Source organism: Halichoerus grypus, chromosome 3 (genome assembly GCF_964656455.1).
Source record: "Halichoerus grypus chromosome 3, mHalGry1.hap1.1, whole genome shotgun sequence".
In the NCBI taxonomy this organism is placed as follows: Eukaryota; Metazoa; Chordata; class Mammalia; order Carnivora; family Phocidae; genus Halichoerus; species Halichoerus grypus.
In genome coordinates this window covers 135,407,797-135,435,409 of record NC_135714.1, presented here as the reverse complement: position 1 = coordinate 135,435,409, position 27,613 = coordinate 135,407,797, and the positions used below count along the sequence as shown (strand labels likewise).

At 36.2% G+C, this 27,613-nt stretch overlaps 1 long non-coding RNA gene across 1 annotated transcript in view; it reads left to right on the top strand.

Annotated features, from left to right (window-relative positions):
• Positions 1-27,367, top strand: part of LOC144381276 (uncharacterized) — a 79,171-nt gene extending 51,804 nt beyond the window's left edge. Inside the window, exons 4-5 of the long non-coding RNA XR_013446180.1 lie at positions 25,560-25,647; positions 26,979-27,367. This is a non-coding gene — a long non-coding RNA (uncharacterized LOC144381276). The remainder of the gene's footprint in view (positions 1-25,559; positions 25,648-26,978) is intronic.
• Positions 27,368-27,613: the final 246 nt, after the last annotated feature.

Here is a 27,613-nt window from a genome sequence, read left to right as displayed (position 1 = left end):
GAGACTTTTTTCCCAGGCCTTCCCTAACTCAGTGTATTAGGAAATTTTGCTTTTCGCCAAGAGCATTAATTGAAAACTTGATAGCCAAATGTAATTTTTAAAAACAGTTTTATTGAGGTATAACTGATATGCAAAGAACTGCTCACATTTAATGTGTATAATTTGGTGAGTTTGGATATATACAAACACCTGGAGTCCAACACCACAATCAAGGTAACAGACATATCCAACATCTCCCAAAGTTTCCTTGTATTTATCCCCCTCTTTTCTGTGGTAATGACACATAACATCAGATGTACCCCCTTAACAAATTTTGAAGCTCACAATACTGTACTTTTTTTTTTTTTTTAATTTTATTTATTTGACACAGAGAGAGAGATAGAGAGCACAGCAGGGGGAGCAGCAGGCAGAGGGAGAGGGAGAAGCAGGCTCTCCGCTGAGCAAGGAGCCCGATACGGGGCTCGATCCCAGGACCTTGGGATCGTGACCTGAGCCAAAGGCAGCCGCTTAACCGACTGAGCCACCCAGGCGCCCCCAATACTGTAGTGTTAACTATAGGTACCATGTTTGTACAGCAGACAGGAGTTGTTCAGTGGGTATAAAGTTTCAGTTATGCAGTCAGAGTGTAAATTCTAATGTACATTCATTTTGTTATAATTGAAGTTGAGATCTTCAAAATTTTATTTCTTTTTTTCTGTGAATTCATGTGTACACATTTTTAAAAATGGGTTGCTGATAATTTTCCAAAAGATTTGTATGGACAGGACATACATGAAAAGAACTAGCTTATTAGCATATATGTTACTTAAAAATCTAAGTTACTGAGTTTATAATGTATTGTTTTTAATTTTTTCTTGCTATGGAGAACTTTTTAATTTTGATGAACTCAAATTTATCAATATTTTCTTTTTTTTTTTTTAATTTCTTTTTTTTTTTTTTTAAGATTTTTTTATTTATTTGTGAGAGAGACAATGAGAGAGAGAGAGCATGAGAGGGAGGAGGGTCAGAGGGAGAAGCAGACTCCCTGCCGAGCAGGGAGCCCGATGCGGGACTCGATCCTGGGACTCCAGGATCATGAACTGAGCCGAAGGCAGTCGCTTAACCAACTGAGCCACCCAGGCGCCCTTATCAATATTTTCTTTGATAGATTCTGCACCATGTCTAGAAAGGTTTTGCACCATGCTTAGAAAGACATTTTAAAATCAAGAATAAAAGAGAAATTTTCAGTGTTTTTCTTCCATGTTTTGTGGTTTAAAGTTTTTACTCATAAAAAATTGGTTTTTCTGAAATTTATTAGTATAAAGATTAAAAGAAGGAACCTAGCTCATTTATTTTTTCCAGATTCTATCCAATTATCCTAGCACCATTTTTTTAAAAGATTTATTTATTTATTTGAGTGAACGAGAGAGAGAGAGAGAGAGAGGGACCGTGGGCGTGGACAAGCATGAGAGAGGAGCAGAGAGAGAGCGTGAGTCCCAAGCAGACCCCAAGCTGAGCAGAGCACCTGACATGAGGCTTGATCTCATGACCCCGAGATCATGACCTGAGCCAAAACCAAGAGTCAGTTGCTTAACTGATTGTGCCACCTAGGCACCCCAATCCTAGCACCATTTAATCAACACCTACTCTGCTCCCCTACCTCACTGATTTAGAATGCTACTTTCATCGGTAACCAACAATTCATATATGTTTAAGACTATGTATGGTTTCTCTGTTATATCGACTATCTGTGGCCAGTACTAATGTTTCCTATTGTTTTATAATGTATTTTATTATCTTGTATGACTAATCTATGCTCATTATCCTTCTGCCTCAGATTTTACTGGATATTGTTGCAAGTTAAGTTTTTCTTTTTTTTTTTAAGATTTTATTTATTTGAGAGAGAGAGAGCACAAGTGAGTGGAGGGGCAGAGGGTGAGGGAGACGGAGAAGCAGACTCCCCACTGAGCAGGGAGCCCAAACCGGGGCTCAATCCAGGACCCTGGGATCATGACCTGAGCCGAAGGCAGATGCTTAACCAACTGAGCTAATTTTTTTCTATATAGACATTAGAATCAACTTACAAAATTTCATGAACAATTCTGGAATAAATTTATTAGGACCAAATTAAATGAATAAATTATCTTAGGGAAAATTGGTATATTTATGATGAGTCATTTCATCAAAGAACAAACACAACAGAAATTTTAGCTTGTTTAATTTCTCTTTTATAATTTGGGTGTTTTACTTAATATTTTATTAATATAGATTTTGTGGTGTTTTTGTTAGATTAATTCATAATTTGATGCTACCTGGAATTTTTAAGAATTATACTTCTCAGCTAATTATTGTTCCAATCACTGTTTCACTCAAATGGTTTTTGTCCTTCCGAGTCACTGAAATATTTCTTGTCAAGATAACCCTGGCCTCTCTTTTGTACAACCCAGTGGCCATTCTCTCTTTCTTTATTTTGATTTCCAACAGCATTTGACCATATACCTTATCTATCCTCCTTGAAAATCTTCCTTCTTATGGCCTCTTAGACATCATATTTTCCAGATTTTTAAAAATTTGACTCACCAGGAACTTTCTCTCTATGTACTTTGCTGTTCCTTCCTCTTTACCTGACTTTCAAATGTTGTAGTGTCCTTGGGTCCTTTTCTCCTCTCTAGCTACATTCTCCCCTAAATGACTTCACTGGGCCTTCCACATGCTCTCTTATGTATTCTATTTCAGAATCATTGTTAGAGACTTCAAATATTGAAGACTATCATCTATCAGATTATGTTTCCCTGGAAAAAAAATGCCCATAAACCTCCAAAAGAAGGTATATACATGCTTCTTTAAGAAACTCTCAGAAGGGTAACTGACTCTTCAGACATATATGAGCTGCAATGTTCACATTTGAGATAATACAACTGGCAAAATGGTGCAAAACTTGACTTGGTAGCAAAAACCATAAATACTACAACTTCTACTCTGAAAGCCCTCTGAGCTAGTCTAAAATCACTAGCAAGGGTCATGGACAATTTATATCATCCTCACTTTTCTCTTAATTAACCAAGATTTGTACTATAGGAAAAGCTCTTGCTGCATGTCTATACTACAAGAAAAACACATGAACCCATGACTAAGCTAAGAAAAAAAAAGTTACCTCACTTTCTAAAACAGGCACAGATGGCTCTCTTCCCTGGGTTTTATAAGCTAGAACCCTGGCTTCAAGATTTCTGTCAAGGATTGGTGATCATTCTGTACCTAATAATTGCCTATACTGCAGTCAGCAGGTGTATTCTGACCCGTTTCAAATGCTACTATGTAGCGACTGTCACCTAAGAGTGTTCAACAACTCATCTTGCAACAGAAAGAGCAACTGACTAATCTTAGTCCAACTATGACTACTAAATTTTCCAGAAAAAAAACCCTGATCAGAAAAACCTCACTTAGCCTAAATGGAGGAAGAGAAAGCAGCCCCCGACATCTGGGACTGGCCTGGTACTATCAGCTAGGCTGGTGCATCAGACAAAACCCCTCTGTGACCGGGATAAATCAAGACAAAAGCAAGATCATCAGTCGTTATATCTGAGCATTGAAAAAACATAAATGCTACCTAAGCCACAAAAGAGCAAACCATTCCCTGGTCCTTAAAAGGAGTACCTGCTGCTGCTTCTCCACTTATAGATTCAGTTTCAGTCTAGTTTTCGTTCCAGATAAATGTATGAGGATAAACAATCATATCTCAACAAATAAATAAATAAATAAATAAATAAATAATCTTAGAATTATTCCTACTTCCTGTTAGCATCTAATCCACAGCAAAGACCCATTTCCTCAAATCCTCCCGAAAATCATCTCACATGGACTCAAATTCATTAATTGTGAATTTTAGTGATAAAAATTTAAAATTAATAAACTAGGGAACCATAAGGAGTTAAGAATTCTTAATAAAAATGATGAAACCATAAGGAGTTTATAACTATGTACTTACTTATTAAGGAAAGTGGGTGCAGTCATCTCATGTTCAACAGAAGAGAGGGAAAATGATAGCGTTTTTAATGGAAATAAGCATAACCAAGTGCTGAGATCATTCTATTGAATGAATAAATTAAATATCAAGGAAAGACAAAATCAGTGCATGGCATGGGTCTCAACTCAAGATTTCAGTACTCATTTTCAATAGGAATAGGATTTCTATCACCTTTATGGCATTTTTTGTATTGGGGTTTTGTAGTGTTATTTGATTTTCACATGCTCATTTATTTTCGTACTAACTATATTTAAATTATTGAAGTCCAGTACCTCATCATATATCTTCTTTATCATGTTTTATACTTTAGTACAGGGATTTTTTTGACATTGATTCATTTTAATGTTATTTACTGATTCATTTTAATATCTTTTAGAATTATGTTAAATTTATTCAAAATTAGTGCATGTGTCATGGGTCAAATAAATACATATGATACCAAATGATCAAACTGAAAGAGAGAACTAACCTTGTTCAGTTAAATATTTAAAATGCATAAAATAGCAGAAAGGAAATGTTCTTTGCAGTTGTACCAACTAAAGGCCATTCTATCATTAAGAATATTGTTTCATGCAAAGAGAAAATCAAGCAAGGTTGAAAAAAAATGTATTCAGAAGTCCAGGATCCACTGAGAGGAAAGTACCTTTATCATTTTTAAGATTTAATGAAAGATTGGCTTATTTGGCCTTGTCTCTTTCTTGGCTAACAAGCTGCTTTTTCTTCCACACTCATGCTGTTTTAATTAATCCTACCAGTTGCAATAGCTTGATTTTCTGGAGAACGAAACGAGCTGTTTTGTTCTGTAAACACTTTCTGTGGGTGCTTGGACACATGAGGAGATGAATAAACAAATGATAGATCTAACTAATACTGCTAGTTTACCAAGCGCAAACAGAAGATGAAAGCATCTTTGTTTTGGTTCCCATCTTTTCTTCAGAGGAAATGCCCAACCATGACTGTTCATTGTTTATAAAAGTCTCAAGGAATTAGTTTTTTTCAGAGCTGATGATTGTTTTTGGAAAAGGAAATGTGAGAAAAAAGGAATGTAGCTAAGAGACAGAAATACCATTTTGGACCTGTATTGTTGTATTTAAATCTACAAATCTCCAATACAGTTCCCTTCTTTATATTGCTTCTGGTAAAAATTTGGACAATATTTTCCTCATCAGTTTTCATCATGACCACTGCCTACTCTGCTTTGTTTTTTTTACTAGGTTTTCCTCTGATGCTATGACATATATTAAACTGACATATGTATTTTTAAAATTTCCTGAATTTAAATTCTTTGATATAACTCCCAATAATAATTCTGGCTTTGTATTGACACTGTCTAGACACAGAAATACTGGGTATTGAGTTCTTTTTGGTCAATAAATGGGAATACACTTCAAATGCAAAAATAATGGTGATCTTATATGCCGTATTAAGCCATTAGGACTGTATTCTGTAGATGAAGGGAGATATATTACAGGTATTTAAGTAGTGGGGTAATATCATGGTATCTGTGTTAGCATTCCGGTAACAATATAGATAACATTTTCAAGGGGACTGCCAAGAAGTCACTACAGGTGACCATAGTTACTATAGGTGACATAATCAGAGCTCTTTAAAGTGAGGAAAGATTCAAGAAATGTTTATAAAATAAAAGTAGCAGGGCTTGGTGATTGGTCATTTGGAAACATGAGGGGAAGAAACAGTCTCGGTATTCTAGGTTATGTCTTAGTTAAGAAGTCTTCATGGGGGGCCTGAGTGGCTCAGTCGGTGAAGCTTCCAACTCTTGATTTCAGCTCAGATCTTAGGTTCTTGGGATTGAGTCCAGCATGAGGCTCCATGCTCAGTGGGGAGTCTGCTTGAGGAATCTTTTTCTTTTCCTCTGCCTCCCCTTCCACCGCACCACTCATGTGTGCTCTCTCTCTTTCTGTCTCTCAAATAAATAAATAAATCTTAAAAAAAAGAAGTCTTCAAACTAATATTATTTCTATGCTCTCGTGCATAAATGGAAAGCCTGTAATGATATCCAGAGGTTTTTGTTTTTAAATTTTTATGTGTTTCTCAATTTCCAAATGGACCCGCCAGTTTTAGGCCTTAAACATATCTACTTGTATGAGAAGTACTTTTTGTTTCTCCTTTAATGTCTAAATTCCAAGGAAAGAAGCTATGACATTGCCAGGATGTTCAATAGGCAATAAACAAAGTCAATATTACACAGCCAAAGTCAATATTAGAAGGGTGACATTATAAAATAAACATGATTTTATTTTATTAATTGATGACTCTAGGGTTCGGTTACTCTTTGTGTTTTATTTTCCAAAGAAACACCTGTGAAATTTGATGTTTTCTGGGATCTTAAGACCCACTAGAATAAATACTGATATAATACTAAAGAATTAGGACTTCCAATGCATTTTAATTCTGGATTTCAAAATGTAGAATGAGAGTAGGGTTTATTACTCACAAGCAAAATTTGTTAAAATTTCAGAATCCCCTTCTGATGTTGAAAGAGTAGATGTTCATTCAATAAATCTGTGAATATGTATATACAGCAAATTGAGAATTAAAAAAGGAAAACATAGATTATTATTGAATTTTCCTATTAATATATTTAAAAGATAAAAAATACTTTAAAATATTTTCTATTAGTAGTAATAGACACTAGAATTACATGTTATTTTTTGCATTAAAATTGTTTTTTAAAGATTTATTTATTTATTTTAGAGAGGGGGCAGTAGAAGGGCAGAGGGAGAGAGAATCTCAAGCAGAATCCAAGCTGAGTGCACAGCCTGGGGTGGGGCTAGATCTCAGGACCCTAAGATCACTAGCTGAGCTGAAACTTAAGAGTTGGATGCTCAACTCACTGTGCCTCCCAGGCGCCCCTAATTTTTGCCTTTATAAACATTCGTGTTTCTTAAAGACCCAGAAAATAACTCCATATTTAAAGAGGTGTAAATCTGTCTCATTTTTACTGCTCTAGATGGGGAAACAAAAATCGTTAGGAAATACCTAGTATCTCTGAAGAAGCAGAAATCCCACAGAAATTTTCAATTGGCCTATTTCATAACTATTTCATTAAAAAATTGGAACAACCATATTTGTTGGGAGAATACCCATAAAAGTATAGAGTTTCATTTCTTGAGAATGCCTGAGGATGTTCATTGTCCACTGATAACCAAATTAAAGTGGCAGTCAACTTTCCAAAAGATGACAGGGTAGTGCAGCGTTTTATTCCAAGATGATGCAAGACCAAGACTTTAAGGTTCACAAAAACATTTGGGGAAAGCACTGGTCCTTTGCTATCTCTAGAACTTTCACTTTTTATTACTCTGGATTAAAATCAGCATTTGAATTCATGTCTTTTTCTCTGATCTTTGCTGCCCTCTGCTGACTCATACTGCACTTCTTTTTCTGCTTGAATCTACTTAATCTATATCCAATTAATGTAATTGTTGTGTTGAACTAAGTATTTGTGGGAAGCCAATCTTTAAAGACTTCCAACATATAGACAAAGCATCTATCTTGCCTTAAGGTTAACCCCACTGGTCTAAGGAATAAATTGGGTGGATTACTCACTATAACTGACAAAATTGTTGAAAAGAGAAATAATATTCTAATTTATTAAAATAACAAAAGTATAATTTGATATACTATCTCAAGGGATGGAGGTAATATAAAAATACTTAATGGAGTACAAAATTTTTACATTTTATACCAAGTAATGCCATGTTAGTTACGATAATAACCTAAGAAAGTAACCAAAAAATATAAATGAAGTCCAAGTATTTTTACAAGGATGTTAGTAACTTTAATATAAGTAACCAAACAAAATTATAGATTAAGGATGTATAATATGGCTGAAATTGAGAAGTCTTTATAAAAATGTGTGTATATATCTGTATACATATAAAATTTTGTGTCATGTTGCCATTAAAAACAAAAAATATACAGATTTCATATGATAATCATATGATATTCTCAGCCATATAAAATATAGAATTTAAAGTATAAAATAAAATAGTATGTACAGATGAAGACAGTAAAATTCAGAAAGGGGTTCACCACTTGTATGTGAAAAGTGAATTTGTATTTTAATGTAACTGATTTGCTTTTACTGTATGGATGAATAATTATGCATGAAAAAGAAATGAAAGGAAGTGGCATGTGCACGCATGATAAGGCTTGGTGAAATATTGTCCAGTATTATTTCCATTTAACCTTGCTTGGATCACAGCTGAGGTTTATAGATTTAGAGTGCTAGGCGGAATAGCCACATGGCTATTATGAAAAATTCATGGTGTCAGGCAAGATTTCAATCACTGCCACATCTCTAAAGGTGATAAATAAAAAACCCACCTTTATTCACGCAGATGCCCCAAATGGTAACATCTGTAATGTGATGCCTAAAAGGACCTAATGAAAAAGGGAAACAAAGCTTATCTTTGGTGAATTCTAGAACTTTTAATTTGGTCTACTATTAAAATTTTCCTACTAGTTTAATTTCAGAGGTCATTGTTGAATTTGTAACACCACCAAACTCTTCATACTATTTTAAAGCCAAATGGATGAATAGCTGAAATTACCCTTCTGTTCTATTTTTTGAAACTTTAACCTCCATTGATTCTAGGTTTTCCTCTTTGAAATATTCGTCTATGATTCACTGTTACCTCCTTCTCTTTCTCCCTGAAAGTGGCCATCTCTTAAGGTTTTGTTCTGTCTTTCCATTTCTATCTCTAAGTTCTTACTCTCTCAAGCCTTAAGAATTATCTCTCTGACTGCTTTTCTCATTCCCATTCTGCATTTCTAGCAGTCTCCTGCATACAGGTCACTGTCACCTCCACCACAAGTGTAAAACTATATATATATATATATTAAGGCTATTGATTATAGGGTTTCTTGAATGTTTTCTCCTATTTCCTGCATTGCTTTTTCTCTTCTACCTTGCTTATTCTCTTTGTCCTCTTTATTTCTAGTAAGTGGCATGGCTTTCCTAATCCTTGGCTGATATTTGATGGTTAAGAGTAGAGCCCTAAAAATAGATTAGAAGCTTTGTGTACAGTTTCAAGACTTATTGACCAGTGAGCTTTCCTGTAGGGTAATTAGACAGGAATCCAGTTGTTTTATCAAGGACACTCTCTTCCCAACTGTGAAGTGTCTTTCCTTGAGCCTCTGAGATTCCAAAGAGATGTGCCCCCTAGCCCTCCACCTGTAAGGGAAGCCTGGTAGGTAAAACTGTGGAAAAGTGAGGAACTTATTACATGGGTTTCATTGTTCAGTGCATGGACCTTCATGGAATTCCCTTGATTTCAGTATGGCCTCCCACCCTTAACTTTGTCTGGTGTCTCTGGGTTCGAAGTCTCTTTAGAGAATTACCGCAGTTTTCTGTTGGGTGGGGACAATTTCAGGATCTGATTTATTCTCATATAGAATTTGAGGGGCTACTAAGGTTTAAAGGCTTCTTAAGGAGAATTTTAACAACTCTTCATGTTGTCTGTCTGTTGTACATGGCATCCTTTACAGGAACCTGATGCTTCTAACTCCTGGGTCTTTCCTGGATTCCGGAGCATGAATTCACTAGTATCTTGACTCCCACTCTTGCATCTGGCAGACACAATCTTTCTTCTTCCTCTTGTCTTCATTTTCTGCTTTATATCTTTCAATTTTTTCTTTGCATCTTAATTTTAATTGTCCCATTTCTGGGTTTTCTTTTGTAATTTTATGCATTAAAAAAAATCTCTGTACTGATTTTTTTGTAGCATTGTAAGATGATTCTATATGATTCACTAGAATTCAATAACTTTCTTCTTTTAAAAATCTCATTTCCTTTGCCTCAGATCACCCCTTATACTTATAATGGGGATAATTAGATTGGTTCCCAACTAACTGATTTCCCTCTCTCAAGTTTTTTTTTTTCATCTAATAAATCCTGATAACTGCCACCAAAGAAACATCTCTAAGATATCACTCTGATTTTATCTCTCTCCTGCTCAAAAAACTCCAGATATTTTCAAATGTCCAGAAAGGCAAATTTCCAACCCCATCCATCATATACCCAAATTTCTTCTTATCTTCTACCATGTTTCAATATAAATACTTTCCTCAAAAAAATAACTTTACTCATTGTCTTCAGAAAATGTGCATGTCTTCCCATGTTTTAGGAAAATCCTATTCATTTAATCTTACTTATTCTTCTCATTTTCTCCAAGAAGTATTCTCTGGTTCTGCCAAAAAAAAAAAAAAAATCTTTAAGCCAGTTTACACCCTATTCCTTTCATTATAACATCTGCAACACTTAGTTTTTTTTTTTTAATGTTTATTTATCTCTACTACACTCTAACTACCACTGAAGACATATTAATCTTGACATATTTATTGTTGTATACCCCTTTTCAAAACCTATAATACCTACTGTGTGCCAAGTCCTGTGCTAAAGGTCCTTCAGGCTTTCCTTAGGTAAAGACAAAGGCAGGGAGGCAGTAGTTTCCAGAAAGAGTGAAAACTGACAATAGGATCCCAGTGGTCAGCTGGAGTTGAGAAAGGAGACTCCAATTTCTGAGAGGATGGACAAAAACAAGCCTCCTCTCCAGCCTTATAGGAAATGAAAATGAGACAAGGACCCATTTCTATGGTTGGTATCCGTAAGTGGATGAAGAATAAGGACATTGTCTCCTTGTTAGTCAAAGGACAAGAGGTCAGCACAGAACTAAAAGCAAGATGACTTGTTATAGAATTCACTTGAGTTACTTAATGGAGTCTTCACATCTCTTTATCTTAGACAGGGTTGGTCCGCAGCTTAAAGAGTTATTGAGCCTGCGTGCCAAGTGGTCTGGCATTTGCAGAAAGGGGCTATTGTAAGTTAATAAAACACTTAGAACTGTTGAAGACTAGGTCTCTCTACACGTCACAGGAAGCTTTTTGACTCCGGGATGTGAATATCACTCTCATTCCAGGAAGAATTCTATATTCTTCTCTTCATGATTTTCAAGGACAGATTCCATGTACTTAAGAAGGTTACTTTGCTATTTGTTAGCTTTTCAGTTAAATTTATATGGCAAAGAAGTTCTTCTATGTCTAATCACAATAGTCTTGCTTCATTTATTCTGACTATGATTTTGAAAAAATCATACTCTTTTATGAATAAAAACTCAATAAATTGTTGGAATGTAGGGACCATGGTTACTCATCTTTGATATTACACCACATTAGTGTATTGGAAATGCTAAGCTGAAGTATATATAGTGGGAAGGATAATACTTTCAGCATCAGAATATACAAACTTGTGTATCAATAATTCTGCCTATAACTGTGTGACTTTAGTCAACTCTGTAAACTCCTGGGGTCTCAATTTTCTTATTTGTTAATGCAAGATAGTTTTCCTCAAAAATTAGATGATTGTGAGGATTAAATAAGAAGTATATAAAAATGCTTTGTGATCACTAAAGCACTTTAACCACAGAGCTTTCAGGTATTAACTGATATGAACAAATGAATGAATGCCCTCTGGTTGACTCTTACAAGTTATTTCTTCTCCTGCAGCTATACACAAGACACTTTCCTGCTTTATTAATGATAATGTCATATGAGGTAATGATTAAAGGACGGTTGAAAGATGATCCTTCCCAGAAAATTTCCAATCATCTCCCTGACAATATGCCCAAAACACTCTTATTTTCAATTTTTTTGTACTAGATATTTGAGTCTTTAAGAAGCACCTGTTACCATAAAAAAAAAAAAAAAAAAAAGCAGCATAGGAGAGGTGACTTAATAATGCATGAACATCCACTTAGGTATTTGTACAGATGAATACATCAGTAGAGAGTAGAACTTAAAGAAAAAAAGTCCTAAGAAAGATATGAAAATAAAAAGACCTATGATTATCTGGAGTAAAAATGCTATCATTCTGGGGATAAGCAGAAAATGGGATTGTGAACACATGGATTGCTCTTACTCATTATTTTGCCTTGTTTCCTTCCCAACTTCAATTTTAAGGAGTAACTAGGCATTTCTCTCTCTCTCTCTCTCTCTCTCCATATTTTTGTTGAACTGACTGCTGTAGATCTATACAAAGGAATTAAGCGTTCTTTGAAAATGTGGTAAGAATAGTTATCTACTGCCTACAAATCCTTGGCAAGCAAGCCTTCAGAAGAAAACATTTGTGGTAGATATTTTCCTGGTTTTGCCACATAGTGATGTGCAATAATGATTAAAATGCCTCTTAGTGAATCAAACAAAAAAGCTTACCAAAATAGACAAAATCTAGATAGACATGAATACAATGCATTATTCTATGTAGTTTATTATTTGTGCTATGTGATTTATTATTTTTGAAAGATATATAAAACTCCCACAATTTTCAATACTTTCTGAGAGTTAGAAACCTAAGGAATCAAATCATAGTCATTCTTGGATTCTGACCTGCTACCTTGCTGACAATGTCAGTATGAATTCAGTTAAGGAAGTACATAATATATATCTTCCAGTATGTTGTTACTTTTAATATACAAGTCAACTATCATTCATTGGGCACCTGTTAAATGCAAAACACTCTTCTAGGAATCATTCGTGTAACTGTATATATGTGCATGGGAAGGGGGTAGAAGTAAGGGCATGAATAGATTTCTCTTTCAGATATATATATATATATTTTTTTGAGTGCACCCATGTGTTTGACCTTCTACTGAGTACCCAGGTGACCATTTAATAAAATCTCTGCTCTGATGCAGCTCATGTTATAGTGGAGAGACAAACAATACGGAAGAATAGTAAGTATAGCATGCTAGATGGAGGAGTGCTATGGAGAAAAATAGAGCAAGCAAGCAGATAGGCAGTCCAGTCAATTCCAAATAGAATAAACAAGGAAGGCTTCTCTGAGAAAGTGCATAGGATTAAAAACCTAGGAGGTAAAGGAGCCAGCTATGAGGATATCTGAAGGAAGATCATTTGTGGCAAAGTAGATAGCAAGTGCAAAGGCCCTGAGGCCAGAGGGTGCCTCAGATTCAGGGTCCAGCAAAATGGTTAAGGCAACTAAAGCAGAGTAGGAGAGAAGGAGAGTAGCAGTATGATATCAAAGAGGGGAAAGTAGATCATGCAGACCACTTAAAAGAACTTAAATTTTCATTCTGGATGATATGTAAAATCATTAAAAGTTTTAAGCAGAGGAGTGACATGATATGGCTAATTTTTTTAAAAATATTTTATTTATTTATTTGAGAGAGAGAGAATGAGAGAGAGAGCATGAGAGGGGGGAGGGTCAGAGGGAGAAGCAGACACCCTGCCGAGCAGGGAGCCCGATGCGGGACTCGATCCAGGGACTCCAGGATCATGACCTGAGCCGAAGGCAGTCGCTTAACCAACTGAGCCACCCAGGCGCCCCGATATGGCTAATTTTTAACAAGAAAAATGAAGTAAGAGTTTGTGAATGCTTTCTTCTAATTGACTCACCTAAAATTTTTAAAAAGACCAAGAAGAAGAAAACGTAGAAGCAGGAGGTGATTGCTTGTGCAGCTATTCGTAATTTAGTCAAGAGTTGATATTGACGCTTGGTAGGGGTGAAAGTGGTAAGATATGGTCAGACTTTGTAATAGATGAGGGTACCTCTTACAAAATTGTCTACTGAAAGAGTGTGGCATGTGAAAGAGGGAAATTAAAAATAAGTCCAAGCTTTAGAGCCTGAGCAACTGTAAGGATGATGTTGCCATTAACAGTAATGAAGAAGGAATGAGTGTATCAAGCTTTAGGAAAGATTAGGAAGTTGATTTTGAACATGTTGAGAGGATGATTAGACTTCCAAGGGGAATGTAGAGTAGGCAGTTGGTTATATGAACCTGGAATTGAGGAGAGAGTCTGAACTAGAGTTATTCTGGAAATACAATATTTGGGAATTGCATATTTATATAATAGTTAAGACTGCATGATATCACCACAGGGAGGAGTGTACTTAGGAGAGAAAAAGCTTAAGGTTTGGGGGAGCTGGAGAAAGTAGCCAAAGAGACTGAGATGGAGAAGTGAGTGTGGAAGGAGGAAAACCAGTGTGTCATCCTGGAGGAGTTTCCATGAGGGGCAGTCATCAGCCCTGACAAATGTTTTTGACAGCTTATATAAGATGCAGACTGAATATTGACCTCTGCATTTAGCAATGGGAAGCTCTTTGGTAACATTTTCAAGAATAATTTTAACAGAGAGGGTAAGAGTCTTATTGGCATGGGTTCATGAAAGAATAAGAGGGGAAGAATTAAGGAGGAAGCAAATGCGTGTTTTTATGCTGATGAAAGTGATCCAGCAGAAGGAGACAGAATGATGAAGCAGGGGAGAAGAGAATTGCTGAAGTCACATCCTTCAGTCAGAGAGAGGTGACAACATCTTGAGCACAACGTCAGGATTTAGCATTCACAAGGAGCATGTACAATTCTTCTCTCAAAATAGGTGACATGAAGGGTTAGACATACCTAGCTGAAATTCAATGAAAAGATGGGGAGATGGGAATATGTGGATACTCTTTTAACTGCTTCTGTTTTCTTAGTAAAATAGGAAGCATGGTAGCAGCTTTGTGCTCTCAAGGAGTTTAAAATATAAGAAGGAAGGGATGCCTGGATGGCTCAATTAGTTGAACATCCAACTCTTGGTTTTGGCTCAAGTCATGAACTCAGGGTTGCAGGATTGAGCCCTGCATTGGGCTCCATGTTCAGCGGGGAATCTGCTTGAGATTTTCTCTCCCTCTGCACCGCCCCCTCTTCTCCCCACTCCCCACCCCACTTGCTCACTTGCTCTCTCTCAAAAAAAATAAAAAATAAAAATAAATAAATAAAATACAATACAGGGAGAAAAAGAAATATATATATAAAGAGACAAGAGCATACTAAATCAAGGCTGAATATGATCAGGGCTAAAACAGATGTATCTGTTGTGTTGAACAAACAGGACTCATGGGATGTTATCATAAAACTTTATTTTTGTCTTCCTTTATATTTATTCAAGGGGGTCTCTCTTTCAATTGGGTGAAAATTAAGACACAGTTTCCAACTCATTTTCATTAATAAGAATCCCTCAGTGAGTAATGATTATGCCCATTATTATTAATTAATAATCAAAACTTTAAATTTTGTTTAGAGATAAAATGATTCCACTTTACCAGTTCAGGCCTATTATAGGTTGGCTTCCTTTGGTGAGAAAGATGCCACACTGGGCTTCTTTTCTATTTTTAATCCTTCCCCCATGACCCCCCATCCCCACAGTGCCATTTCTAACCCTTTCAGTGTTTGACACTGGGTAGGGATAGGATGGAAGACAGAAGAAAGAGCAGGAAAGTTCTTATTTAGTTAACATTATCATAAGCTGGCATTTGTAGTGTGGGCCTGTGAGGTATTTGAAGCTTACTTTACTTCTCTTAGGGAACTTGTAGCTCTCTGATGTGTGTGATGCATTCTCTCTGGCTAACTACTGGAATCTCATAAGAAAACTGGAAATCAATTGTCTTGTGTCTTCAGATAAAGCTGAGACTAAACTAGTTTCAATCAAATGTTATTGTGTTTAGAGGAGAAAGTGAGGAAAGGTGATTTTTCCTTAGGAACATGAGGGCGAAAGGAAGACTCTTTGAGATGGGTGATAGGATTTGACTGTACTGATATGCATAGCAGTTGGCACTCACATGTCTTACAGCTCTGAATAACTAGCAGCTAATGGTTTCCCGTGGGTTACCATGTACTCCACCATCTAACTGCACTACATGGGTATCTGTGACTGAACCAGAGATCAAGTCTTGAAATAAAGGCGGCTACTGATGAGGCTGACATTTGTGAGTTCTCTGTCCAATACAGGCTCTTTTATATGGGATTCTATCACCAATCAAACTACATTCAAAGCATTAAAATAAAAACTTTCAGAATGAGTCAACAGACAGTATGGAGTGAAGAAGAAATGAGACCAAAAGGTATTGACTGAGGAGAAGCCGTGGGACAAAATAAACCATGAGCAACCAGGTATCATAAAACAGAACAGAGAGATGTTGAAATCTGCTCACTTAAAGGAAGTAACAACAGAAGATGCAGAGTTGCTGGATCATCAAAATCATGAAACATGAGACTCTACAGCTATATTTCCAAAGTGACCATGGGTTTATAGCTGCACAGACACCTCATAGCTGGCTAATAGAGGCTCAAGTTAAACACACTGCAGCTCAAGAAAACCACACAGCCAAAGCTGTGTACATGGTCTCTCATTCTCCATCTCACACTGGGCTCCTCCATCATTCTGCCCATCCCAGGTAAAGGCACCACCAACCACCAGTTCCTTAAATCTAAACTTATGGACTTACTCTTTGTTCCTTTTCTTCTATCCCATCCAACCCACCAGAGCTCACCCTGCACAAGTCTCAAATCAAGCCCTTCTCTTCTTTTCCACTACTACCACTCTTTTAAACCACAATAATTTTCCACCTATAACATTACAATAGAACTTCTCTCTAAACCACATTATATATTTTTCATGAGACCTAGCTCTGTGACACTTAAGAATATTTGTTGACTTTTTCACTTTCCATTCACATTTATAATAAATTTCCGGTGATTGAGGAAAGCTTGAGTATGCTCCTGTTTCTTGCATCTTTAACTTCCCCCAACACTCTACTTTCTCGACCAAGGAGCCTTTGCATGAACAGATTCCTCCACCCAGCTCACTGCCCTTAAGCCCCTTTGATGTGATTGACATCTATGAACATGTACTTTATCAGCCTAGATGTTATATTTTCCATAAATCGTTACTGAACCCTCAGACCTGGGTTGGGTCCTGTAGTTATGAACTCCCAGAGAGCCATTGTGTGCTCCCACATTGTAGCACTTGCCTCTCCATCACATAATTCCCTGTCTTGTTTTGTTTTGTCTTCTGCCAGGCAGACTAGAATGTAAGCTGTTTTATGTACTTTGCACTGCAATTTCAGTTTGTGGCACAACATACCACTGGAAACAAAACAAAACAGAACAAAACAAAACAAAACAAAACCTCTCAGCATCTCCATTACTTTGCTGTTAGGTGGCTAGAGGTGTTAAAGGTGTTAACAGTAGTAGGTTCTTTTCTGAAGCCTTAGGAAGAACAACGGGAACCCCATGTGAAAAAGCAAAAGGGCCCTCTGGGAGGGCTGAGGCAATATCAAAGTCATCACAATTCCATCCACATGTTCTACCACAAACTAGGGGGTCCATTTACAATTATTCAAAGAATGAATAGAATGAAATCTATTTACGTCAGATAGATAGCATTGAAGTATATTGTGGAAGGTAGAGCAGGAAACCAATCTCTGAGAAAGCAACAGTGTGAGGAAAGATATGAAGATTTAAAATTACTGAAGGAATGTGTTATAGCATTATATGTTAATCTAAGTCTTCCATCCACCCCACAGATAATACAAACAAAACAAAAATTAAAAATGATGGCATGCCTGGATGGCTCAGTTGGTTAAGCAGCTGACTTCAGCTCAGGTCATGATCTCTGGGTTCTGGGATTGAGCCCTGTGTCAGGCTCCCTGCTCAGCGGGGAGGCTGCTTCCCCTCAACCTCTCCCTCTGCCCCTCCCCCTGCTCCTCCTCTCTGTATCTCTCTGTCTCTCTCTCTCTCAAATGAATAAATAAAATCTTTAAAAAAATTCAAATTATGACTCTTATCTAACAGACAAAATGGATTATTGGTCATTGATCACCAATAAAACTATTGATAATCTAAACCAAGTTAATGCTAATACTACAATTTTTAGTTATTTGCACCTCAAATTAGTAGGACTTATGCTTTATATTACTGATTATTCCATAGTATATAAACTGGTTCAGAATTTCTAGTTTCCATGGTTTATATCTCATTGCCTCATTCTCCTGGTCCTTGAGGGCTTTGAGGAGCTTCTGTGGTCAAACACATGAAGCACTCTTTCCTTCCTCTGACTCTGACCTTTATTTTAGATCTGATAACTAAATTACTTTTGCATTTTCTTCTAGAGCCAGAGGAGACCCTGCCCACCTCTGGCTTCTTTTGCTTCTATTTTCTTCTTTCCTTGTGGAGGATGTGAAGGCTGCTCAGCCCAAAGCCCCGGTTCTGCTGGACATACTTCCCTGATGTCAAACTGCTCTCTCTCCGCTGGGCTTTGGATTACAGCCTATACCTGGATGGATTTCCAGTTCTTATGATAATAACAACTAGTTGGGAAATTCTGTTTCATCTTGCTAAGTTACCCTGAAGCTGGGTATCATTTAAGAATGGGCTTGGCTGCAAGTCACTGAAAAATCTCCTAACAGCAGATTAAATAGAAATCATTTTATTTTTTTCCCCCAAATAACAAGAATCCTGGAGATGGGCAGGGCCTAATTCTGCTTCAGGACTCAATGTGTCAGAGCCAGTATTTCTGGGCCTTTCCATCAGAGTTGCAAAATGGCCGCCTCAGCTCTGAAATTATCAAAGGCAGAAAGAAAGACTTTGGTGTTTGCAAATAATTATTGCTTTACTTGGTTGCCCCCTGTTGTCTGTATTACTTTATAGTTTGAAAAGCTAATTATAAAATGTTTAAATACAAGTGGAGAGTTGTACATTAAATCAAAGTTTTATTAGATAGCTGCTTGCATATAAATGTATTATTTCTTTAATATAAGGCTATAAAATGTGTTCTCATTTACAGGTTAGATAGCTGTTGTTTTCATGTAGTCTCTGAATCTGGATTTTTGAAACCAGCAGAAAATTGATCTTAAAAATTCCTTGCAAGTGGTAAGAGTATAATTAGCCTAAGAACAATTTGTTCTAATGACAAACTGACACCAGATAAGACATAAAACTTGAGAGACATCTTAAATTTATGTTCCTTTTGGTTAAAAAAAAACACAAAAACCTGTTCTGACACATACTCAATATTGGCACACTCACCATCCTTTCCATTAATTTATTTATTGGATTTACGAAGAACTTTCTCCTCTACAAACTCAATAAATCACATTCAGCTTTGTGGCTGTCATAGTTTATGTTTGTCCATCTAAAGACATCAAACTTGGTCAGGTTTGATTGGGTAAGAACGTAAATCCCTGTTTTCCCTTCTCATACAAACATCAGTAACTGAAAGATAATGAAGAGTTAATGTACTTCAAAGGGATTCTGAACTCATATTCCAACATCTCTACATTCTAACTGATTAATTGTTCCAAACGGCAAGGTCTCCACGTGGATTTGGATTGTGAACTGTATTTAGGCCTCTGATTTGCATTTTCTTCTTTTTGTTTTCTATTAAATCTGCTTATAATAACAAATGTCATTGCTCCACATACATGCTAACAAAAATCTGCAAGGCAAATGCCAGTTTACTAATTGGTGGTTTACTTCCTCTCTGTAGTTAAAAATACATATATACATATACTTATATTCTCTGAAGAGAAGGGATAATATTTGATTTGGTGGCCTAAACTGATGAACTTGAGGCAGCCCAACCCCAGCTCTTTATGGCTTAAGTGAACGGTGAAGGGACTCCAGAAGTTTCCAGTAAATAATAGAAGGATTTGATGTACGAGAGAGTCCATGAAAAGGCAGAGGCCTGAGTGGGAATGAGGACAAGTTGATGTATGGGACTTTTATGATCAGAAGGAAGTAGCTAGATCCATGGGCTCTAACAATAGGTGCCACCAGGTCACTCTCAAGCAAGAAAGGACCCAAACCTTCAGAAGTCACAGTTTTAGATCATATATGCTACTCTGCAGCAGAGACCAGATAGGTTTGAAAACTGTGGGTCTCTGGTTCCTGTAAGGGTGGCTTCTCTGTAAACACATCGTAAACTCTGAAATGGCTATGGTATTGAGAACGTCACAACTGGTATGTGTCCCTAAGAAACAAAATACTTAGGTTCTATTTTTCAAATGAGGTTCTAAACTCTTAGTCATTTGGGGACACTCAATTTCTGGGAGCAAATGACATGGTACTGAGTGAGAGATAGTCCTGCTCTCTCATGTAAACGTCAAGTCACCTGAATTTAGAAAGATCAGTGCAATTACAGAAACATAGTAACATATAAAGTCATTGTGCTAGCCCCTGCCTATCCTTCTCACATGCACCTTCTCAAACACGCCTACTACAAATAAGGGCATGGAGATGAAAATCTATATAGCTTATTATAGAGCACTGATTTTTATAGATGAAAGTTTATAATGCTTATAATAGGGTAATGATTTGTGTTACATACTGTTAAAGTGTGAATTCCAGGGTCCTTTATCTTAGTCTAGAGAAATGTTTTGGGAACAAACTTTTTTTTTTTTTTTAAAGATTTTGTTTATTTATTTGACAGAGAGAGACACAGTGAGAGAGGGAACACAAGCGGGGGGAGTGGGAGAGGGAGAAGCAGGCTTCCCGTGGATCAGGGAGCCCGATGTGGGGCTCGATCCCAGGACCCTGGGATCATGACCTGAGCTGAAGGCAGATGCTTAACGACTGAGCCACCCAGGCGCCACCTGGGAACAAACATTTAAATATAGAACAATGAAACATAAATTAAATGACCATGGTTGGTGACAGTTCGCTAATTTGCTTTTCTCTTTGTCTTAGTATTTTTACTACTTGAGGGTAAAAAAGGGAAAGCACTATGTTTGCTCTTAGGGGATTTAAGTAGTAAGATTTGAGAGTTGCTAATCAGGGTGATCACATAATTTTTTACACAAATCAATTCACTTTGAGAACAAAAGGGAGCGTTATTAAAAATCACACCATACAAGAAGCTTAATATGAGTTTCTCTTTGGTAAAATGGGGTGTATTTTTACCCTTTGGTCCTCTGGTTACTTTTATGGAAATAATCAGAACACAAATATGAGTTTCTTATAGAGGGGTGACTCATGGTCTTTAAAATTTTACTCAGGGCACTGCATTCTCAGACTTTGTCCAACGTAATGTCTAGATTTAATATGCCAATTGAAATTTTTGTGAGGAAGAATTTGAAATTACTACAAGCAACTTTATAAATAATTATGATTTTAATTACCCACAGTTCACAAGTCCTCCTTCACTAAGTAAAATTATGTTGACAGAGAGGGATGAGGAGAGGGAGGAAAGAAGGAAGAAAAATGGAAATTAGTGAAGAATAAGGCATGTAATAAAAGAATCCAAGTACTTTTAAATAATTCAGACAAAAAGCATACAAAATTTAGCTAAACACAAAGACCATGTTTTCTCACGGTGAGACAAAATCACTATGATAACTCAGCAGGAATATTCCTTGTCTCTTAGTGAAGCATAAAATGGTGTCTTGCTTTCCAGATGGAGGGAGCCTCCAAATGTTTAGTTCTGAACCACTAGAGGGCAGTGGAGTACTGGGTAGAAAACAGTCCTTAACAAAGAACATTCTCTCACCCACTCCCCCCACCCAAATAAGTCACACACCATTAAAATAAGGAAGGAAAGATAGAAAGCATAGGGAGAATCTGATAGAAGAAAATATGTTATAATGCAAAGACATTTCATTTTAGTATTGAAGGGAGGGAAAAAAGGAAAGATTATTTCAACATATCCTGAAAAGAATTGAAACAAACATTCTCACATTTTTAGAGAATGAATTATAGGGACTGGAAGAATTTATTTAAGTTGAGAATGATAAGGGTCTTTTTTTCATTTTTTGAGCAAAGCCCAATTATACAAAATGTATTTTTGAAAGTCTAAGAAAAATGTTGGAAAAATATAATGAAATGGGTTGCAATCTCAGATGTGCAACCACATAGCTCCTGTATTTTGAACTCTTTTCCTCCGGTGCTTTTTGTTAATAATAAAAGCCTAGATATGGGCCTTACATAGTTGAAACATTTTTTAAATATATTTTTTGCCTTCCCCCCGATGAATAGTTCAAAAACCTAATTTTACTCTAGATTGAGCAGGTCACCAATAGCAACTGAGTTTCTACTGTTTTAAGTGATTTAAATTCACTGCATAAAATAAAATGGGATTATATATCTTAACAAAAATGGTTAATTTCCCTTTTTTTTTGTTTTCAAGGTACAAGTCATTTTTGTAACTGATATGTTCTACTGTATCATCCTTAAGATTCAGAAATTTCTCAGTTTCTAAATGTATTTTTAGTATCAAGACATCTGTTTTTTAGTACGACATATGTTTGAGAGAATTATAAAGATGGCATTTTGTTAAGGTTTAGAAAGGAATCTGGTGAAAAGACTTGCACTGTTAGGGAGAAATTGCAGTTCCCATCTTTAGGATTTAAATTGTTTATATGTTTGCACTTTTTATTCAACCATTACTTAAAAATTAAGATGCTGCTGGGCACTCTTAAAAAAAAAAGTGTTAATAGATTTTTCAGTCTGTTTCAAATTCAGGAAGAAATAAGAATAGAAAGGAATTTAACTGTATGTATTCCCTGTTTTAAGCAGTAGCTATATTCTTCAAAAGATGTCTGTCGATTGATTTTTTTAAATGGAATCATATTTTTCATTGACTCATAAAAATTTCAGAGATCCTTATCTCTATTATTTGTCAGTGATTTGTTTTAAACTTCTAAAATGGCAACTTTTCCTGAAAAAAAAAGAAGGAAGAATTTCAAGTCTATTGGACAAAACAGGAGTGTTTGACATACAGTTATTTGCTGAGGTTGTCTTTCAAAGAATTTGGAATATGTAAACACTTTAAAAAAATTTTTTTTTAAAGATTTTATTTATTTACTTGACAGAGAGAGACACAGCAAAAGAGGGAACACAAGCAGGGGGAGTGGGAGAGGGAGAAGCAGGCTTCCCGCCGAGCAGGGAGCCTGATGCGGGGCTCGATCCCAGGACCCTGGGATCATGACCTGAACTGAAGGCAGACGCTTAACGACTAAGCCACCCAGGCGCCCCTGGCATATGTAAACACTTGATATGACAAATTAATTGGAATAGACAAAAGAAATTTAATACTTCAGTCACATATATATTTAGATAAAATTCCCTCAAATTTATAGCTTCTATAATTTTCAAATGTCACTCTAAAATTTTTTTGAAAAATGAAACTAAAATTTTATGAATTTAAAATTCTAGCATCATAGCTCATGTATACAATATTCAGAGCAAAGCTATCAAGTATTGAATAAAGTCATTGTAGTATTAAAGCTGACCCAATTATGATTCAGAAGCCTTCTCGCTCCCTTTACATAGGTGGCCTCAAAGATGGAATGGGTGTGTGTGTGTGTGTGTGTGTATGTGTGTGTGTGTGTGTGTATGTGTGTGTGTTGGAGGTGTGGTTCTCTACAAAATTAACTTAAAGAAAAGTAAGTAATACTGTATTTATTCATATGATAAGTCATCAGTTAGGTATTTTACTACCATGTTAATATTTCTACAAGAGAAAATCATATCAACAATGAGCTACAGTATTGTATTTATACAATTCAAGGAGTTTTAATTATGCTTCTTCTTTGTGCAGAGGGGTACATGTTCATTGGGAACATGCAATATATACAAGCTAAGAGAAAGGGCAAGTCAGTAGAAATAATCATTACTTCTATTGAAGTAGGATTTGTTCTTTTTAAGTGTCGACTCCTTTAACAGCTTTATAAGGTACTGCCATTACCCTTATTGTACAAATAAGAAAACTGAGGGACAGAGAGATCAATTACATTATCCAAGGTAACACAGCTGATTGAGCTAGAGGTCAAAACTAGACCCTGTAGCCCCAGAGCTTACGCTCCTCATCACAATACCACACTGACTCTTCTTACCTTATTGAAGACCAGAAGGGGTGATATTGACACGCAAGTCCATGGTCTCACCTCAGAGTGGTAGTGGTAATATTCATTATCAGAATGGTTAACGATTGCTTTGGTATTTGGGTGAATGATTCATATTGTCTTCCTTTCATGCTAACCTCCTGCCTATATTTTAATTGGTATTAAATTAAATTAATAGTTTAGTGTTTGTGTTTCTTTTTCATTGACTCTAATTAAAAAATTCTGAGGGTTCTCACATCTATCCATTTTGAGAAGAACCCGATGCTGCCTGGCATTTTAACTAGATCGATTACAAACATACTTTTTATTATAGTTATAAAAATGAAGGGAAGCTTTTTAGCATTTATTGACTAAAAAATCTTGAAGAAAAATGTCTTTATTTCTGTGCAACCATTAATCAAAAAGAAAGGTAAAGCCAGACCTCTTTGGATTATTTAAGTCACTGATTGTCTTATGATAACATGATAGTGGACTTTTTCATTGCTTAATTGAATTTTGTGGATCTCAGGGGTCAACATGATGAAATCACTTATTCAAAAACTTCTTTGAACAATACAAAGTATGGTTTAGTATCATTGTTTGGTATAGTTATTTAGTATAGTTACATGAAAGAAAAGTTTGGTATGGTTACTTGTTAGCCTACATTGTTTTTATGTAAGTCAAATTTGTGCAGTAATTGTCAATTTACTTTAGTTTTATGTTGATTAATTGGATGAAAAATAGGAATAATGGAAGCAGTTGTGGGTCAATAAATAAAGCTGTGGGTAAGATTTATTTTTTCTCATTCTGTGCCATGAATATTTTACATGAAATTAACTATTTGGAAGACATTTTTGTTTCTTACCAATTATTTTTATTTCTCAAAACTCTAGGTCTTTTTTTTCTTTTTCCTGATAGGAAGTCTAGAGACATATGTGCGTTGCAACCATAGACACGGTATAGCACGGCAAGCTGCTTTCCACCCCTGTGCTCTGTCCTGACCTTCTGGATCTTACTTAGCACATGTTGAGCTTTTTTTTTTTTTTCCTTTTTTTCCCAACAGGTGTATTTTCCAGGCTTTGGACATATAGTCAGTGTACAAACAATGATAAGTATAATACTTATCCCACTCCCTGATTTTTTTAATGCTCTAACTTAAAGCTCTAATTTAAGCTCTCTCCTTGGGGCTTAAAGATTAGGGAAGATATAAGCCTTGAGGTGATATAAAAACATAATTTGTATACTTTCTTTATCCCTTAGAGCCTCTTGATTTCTTTTTTTTTTTTTTTAAAGATTTTATTTATTTGAGAGAGAGAGTGAGAGAGAGAGCCCAAGAGGGGGTAGGGTTAGAGGGAGAAGCAGACTCCCTGCTGAGCAGGGAGCCTGATGTGGGGCTCGATCCCAGGGCCCTGGGATCATGACCTGAGCCGAAGGCAGTCGCTTAACCAAATGAGCAACCCAGGCGCCCGAGCCTCTTGATTTCTTATGCCATGATGGAGTCACAGTTATAAAATCTGGTTACTTCTTAAATAATTTGATCATGAAGTCACAGTTATGAAATCTAATTATTTCCTAAGATATTTTAATATTTGCAATGGAAAGAGTAGGAACAAATGAGTCTCAAAGTGTCTATTTGAAAAAATAAAATCTTAACTCCCATGTTGTGACTCACCTTCCACTACTAACCTTGGAGACTCTGGGTGTGATCTTTGGAAGGTCTTTTATTGTCAATCATGCTCTTGCATTGAATCTGAGCACCAGGCAGTGTGTGTCACTGAGGCCTCAGTGCTGGTGTGTGGTGTTCGCTGTTTGCAAGCTCTGCAGTGACCTCTCTCAAACCACGTACACCACCACTGTGTCTTGCTTAACGGACTTCTTTTCCAGGTGCTTGGAAATAGCTTGATTCAATGGAATCCCCTCCAATGGAGTCAGCTGCCACGGGACCGTCTTCACGGCACCAACATTTACCTAAGTAATAGTCTTCTCTTCTCCCACTTCCCCATAATTTAATTATCAGTATTTAAAAGTGATAGGAAAGAAACTTACAGGTGCTGTGATAGAGAAGAACTGGAGGACTGGGGCTGGATAAGTAACCCGGGAAGGTCTCTATGAGGGTTTAGTAAGTATACCCAACCTCAAGATCTGTCTAATGTATGTATTTCTATTTTATTATTATTTGGTTGCATAAGCGCATTCAGTAAATTAAACACTTTTAGGAAAGTAGCAGGATATAAATAAAAATAGCAAAAACTGCTAGCTATCAAACTAGTAATATAGATATAAATGAGTATGAGGTTTGAGACTATATAAAGAAACATAATTTGTAAACTTATTTCTACTTCAGTGTAGATAATCCCAATTATATGACCAGCAGGTGCCTGCTATTAAAATCCAACAAATCCTACATCTAAAGTATTTACTCATAGTAAATCTTCTAGGGTTTCACTGATCTATATAAAGAGAAAGGAATTGAAGTAAACTATGAAATGGAGCAAAGGAGATTTGTGCAAGTTCATTCCAAATACCAATAAATATGCCTGGAACAATGCTAAGATTTCAGATGAATAACATATATTGAATGTGCTTTAGGATCATTAGGCAGAAAAAAAAAAAAACATTGGATCACTTTTGCTACACTAGAGTGACTTACTAGCCTTCTTTATGCTCAATTAGAAGTTTCTAGAGCACAGAAGTTATCAGATCTCCCACAGAGGCTGAAAAGGAGAGCAAAGAACACACAGTCAAACTTCTGCCATGTTTGGCTAAGTCATTAATTTTAACTGTGTTGCAATCTGAGGTCTGTTATAAAAAGACTGAAGAAGTCAGAGAGAAGCAGTAAAAAAGTATGAACTAGTTAGAAAGTAGGATTTCTGTGATACACAGTGGGCTAACTGGGATGAATAGAGTTTAATAAATCTTGGCTGCTTCTGGGAACAAAAGACAGAAACATTTTTTGGCAGTGTTATATATGATGAATGATACTGGATAATAAAATAACTAACCTCCTAGGGATTTAACAAGATGCATACCTCAATTATGTTGCAATGTAAAAAAGAAATAATTTCCAATGATGGAATTAGGACTCAAAGACTTTATTAATCATCAATAAAATATAATTATTTATATAGGATAGTATCTTCATTCAAAAGAAAAAAACTTTTTGATTTGCTTTATGGAAATTCTATAAAAATAGAGAGAAAAAAAGCATACCATCAATTCATTTCATATTCATTTACATTTGTCCTTCAGTTCTCTGACCACTAGATAATGACTTTTATCCTCTTTTTACCTGTGTGTTCAAAGGTCCTGCTGATATATGGAAAATAACCTATTTACAAACATGATTTTTAAAATGGCAATCCAACTCAACACCCAAAGAACAAATGATCCAATCAAGAAATGGGCAGAAGACATGAACAGACATTTTTCCAAAGAAGACAACCAAATGGCCAACAGACACATGAAAAAGTGCTCACCATCACTTGGTATCAGGGAAATCCAAATCAAAACCTCAATGAGATACCACCTCACACCAGTCAGAATGGCTAAAATTAACAAGTCAGGAAATGACAGATGTTGTATCATATGACCTCACTGATATGAGGAATTCTTAATCTCAGGAAACAAACTGAGGGTGGCTGGAGTGGTAAGGGGTGGGAGGGATGGGGTGGCTGGGTGATAGACATTGGGGAGGGTATGTGCTATGGTGAGCGCTGTGAATTGTGTAAGACTGTTGAATCACAGATCTGTACCTCTGAAACAAATAATACATTATATGTTAAAAAAAAAAAAAAGATAGCAGGAAGGGAAAAATGAAGGGGGGGAATTGGAGAGGGAGACAAACATGAAAGACAATGGACTCTGAGAAACAAACTGAGGGTTCTAGAGGGGAGGGGAGTGGGGGGATGGGTTAGCCTGGTGATGGGTATTAAAGAGGG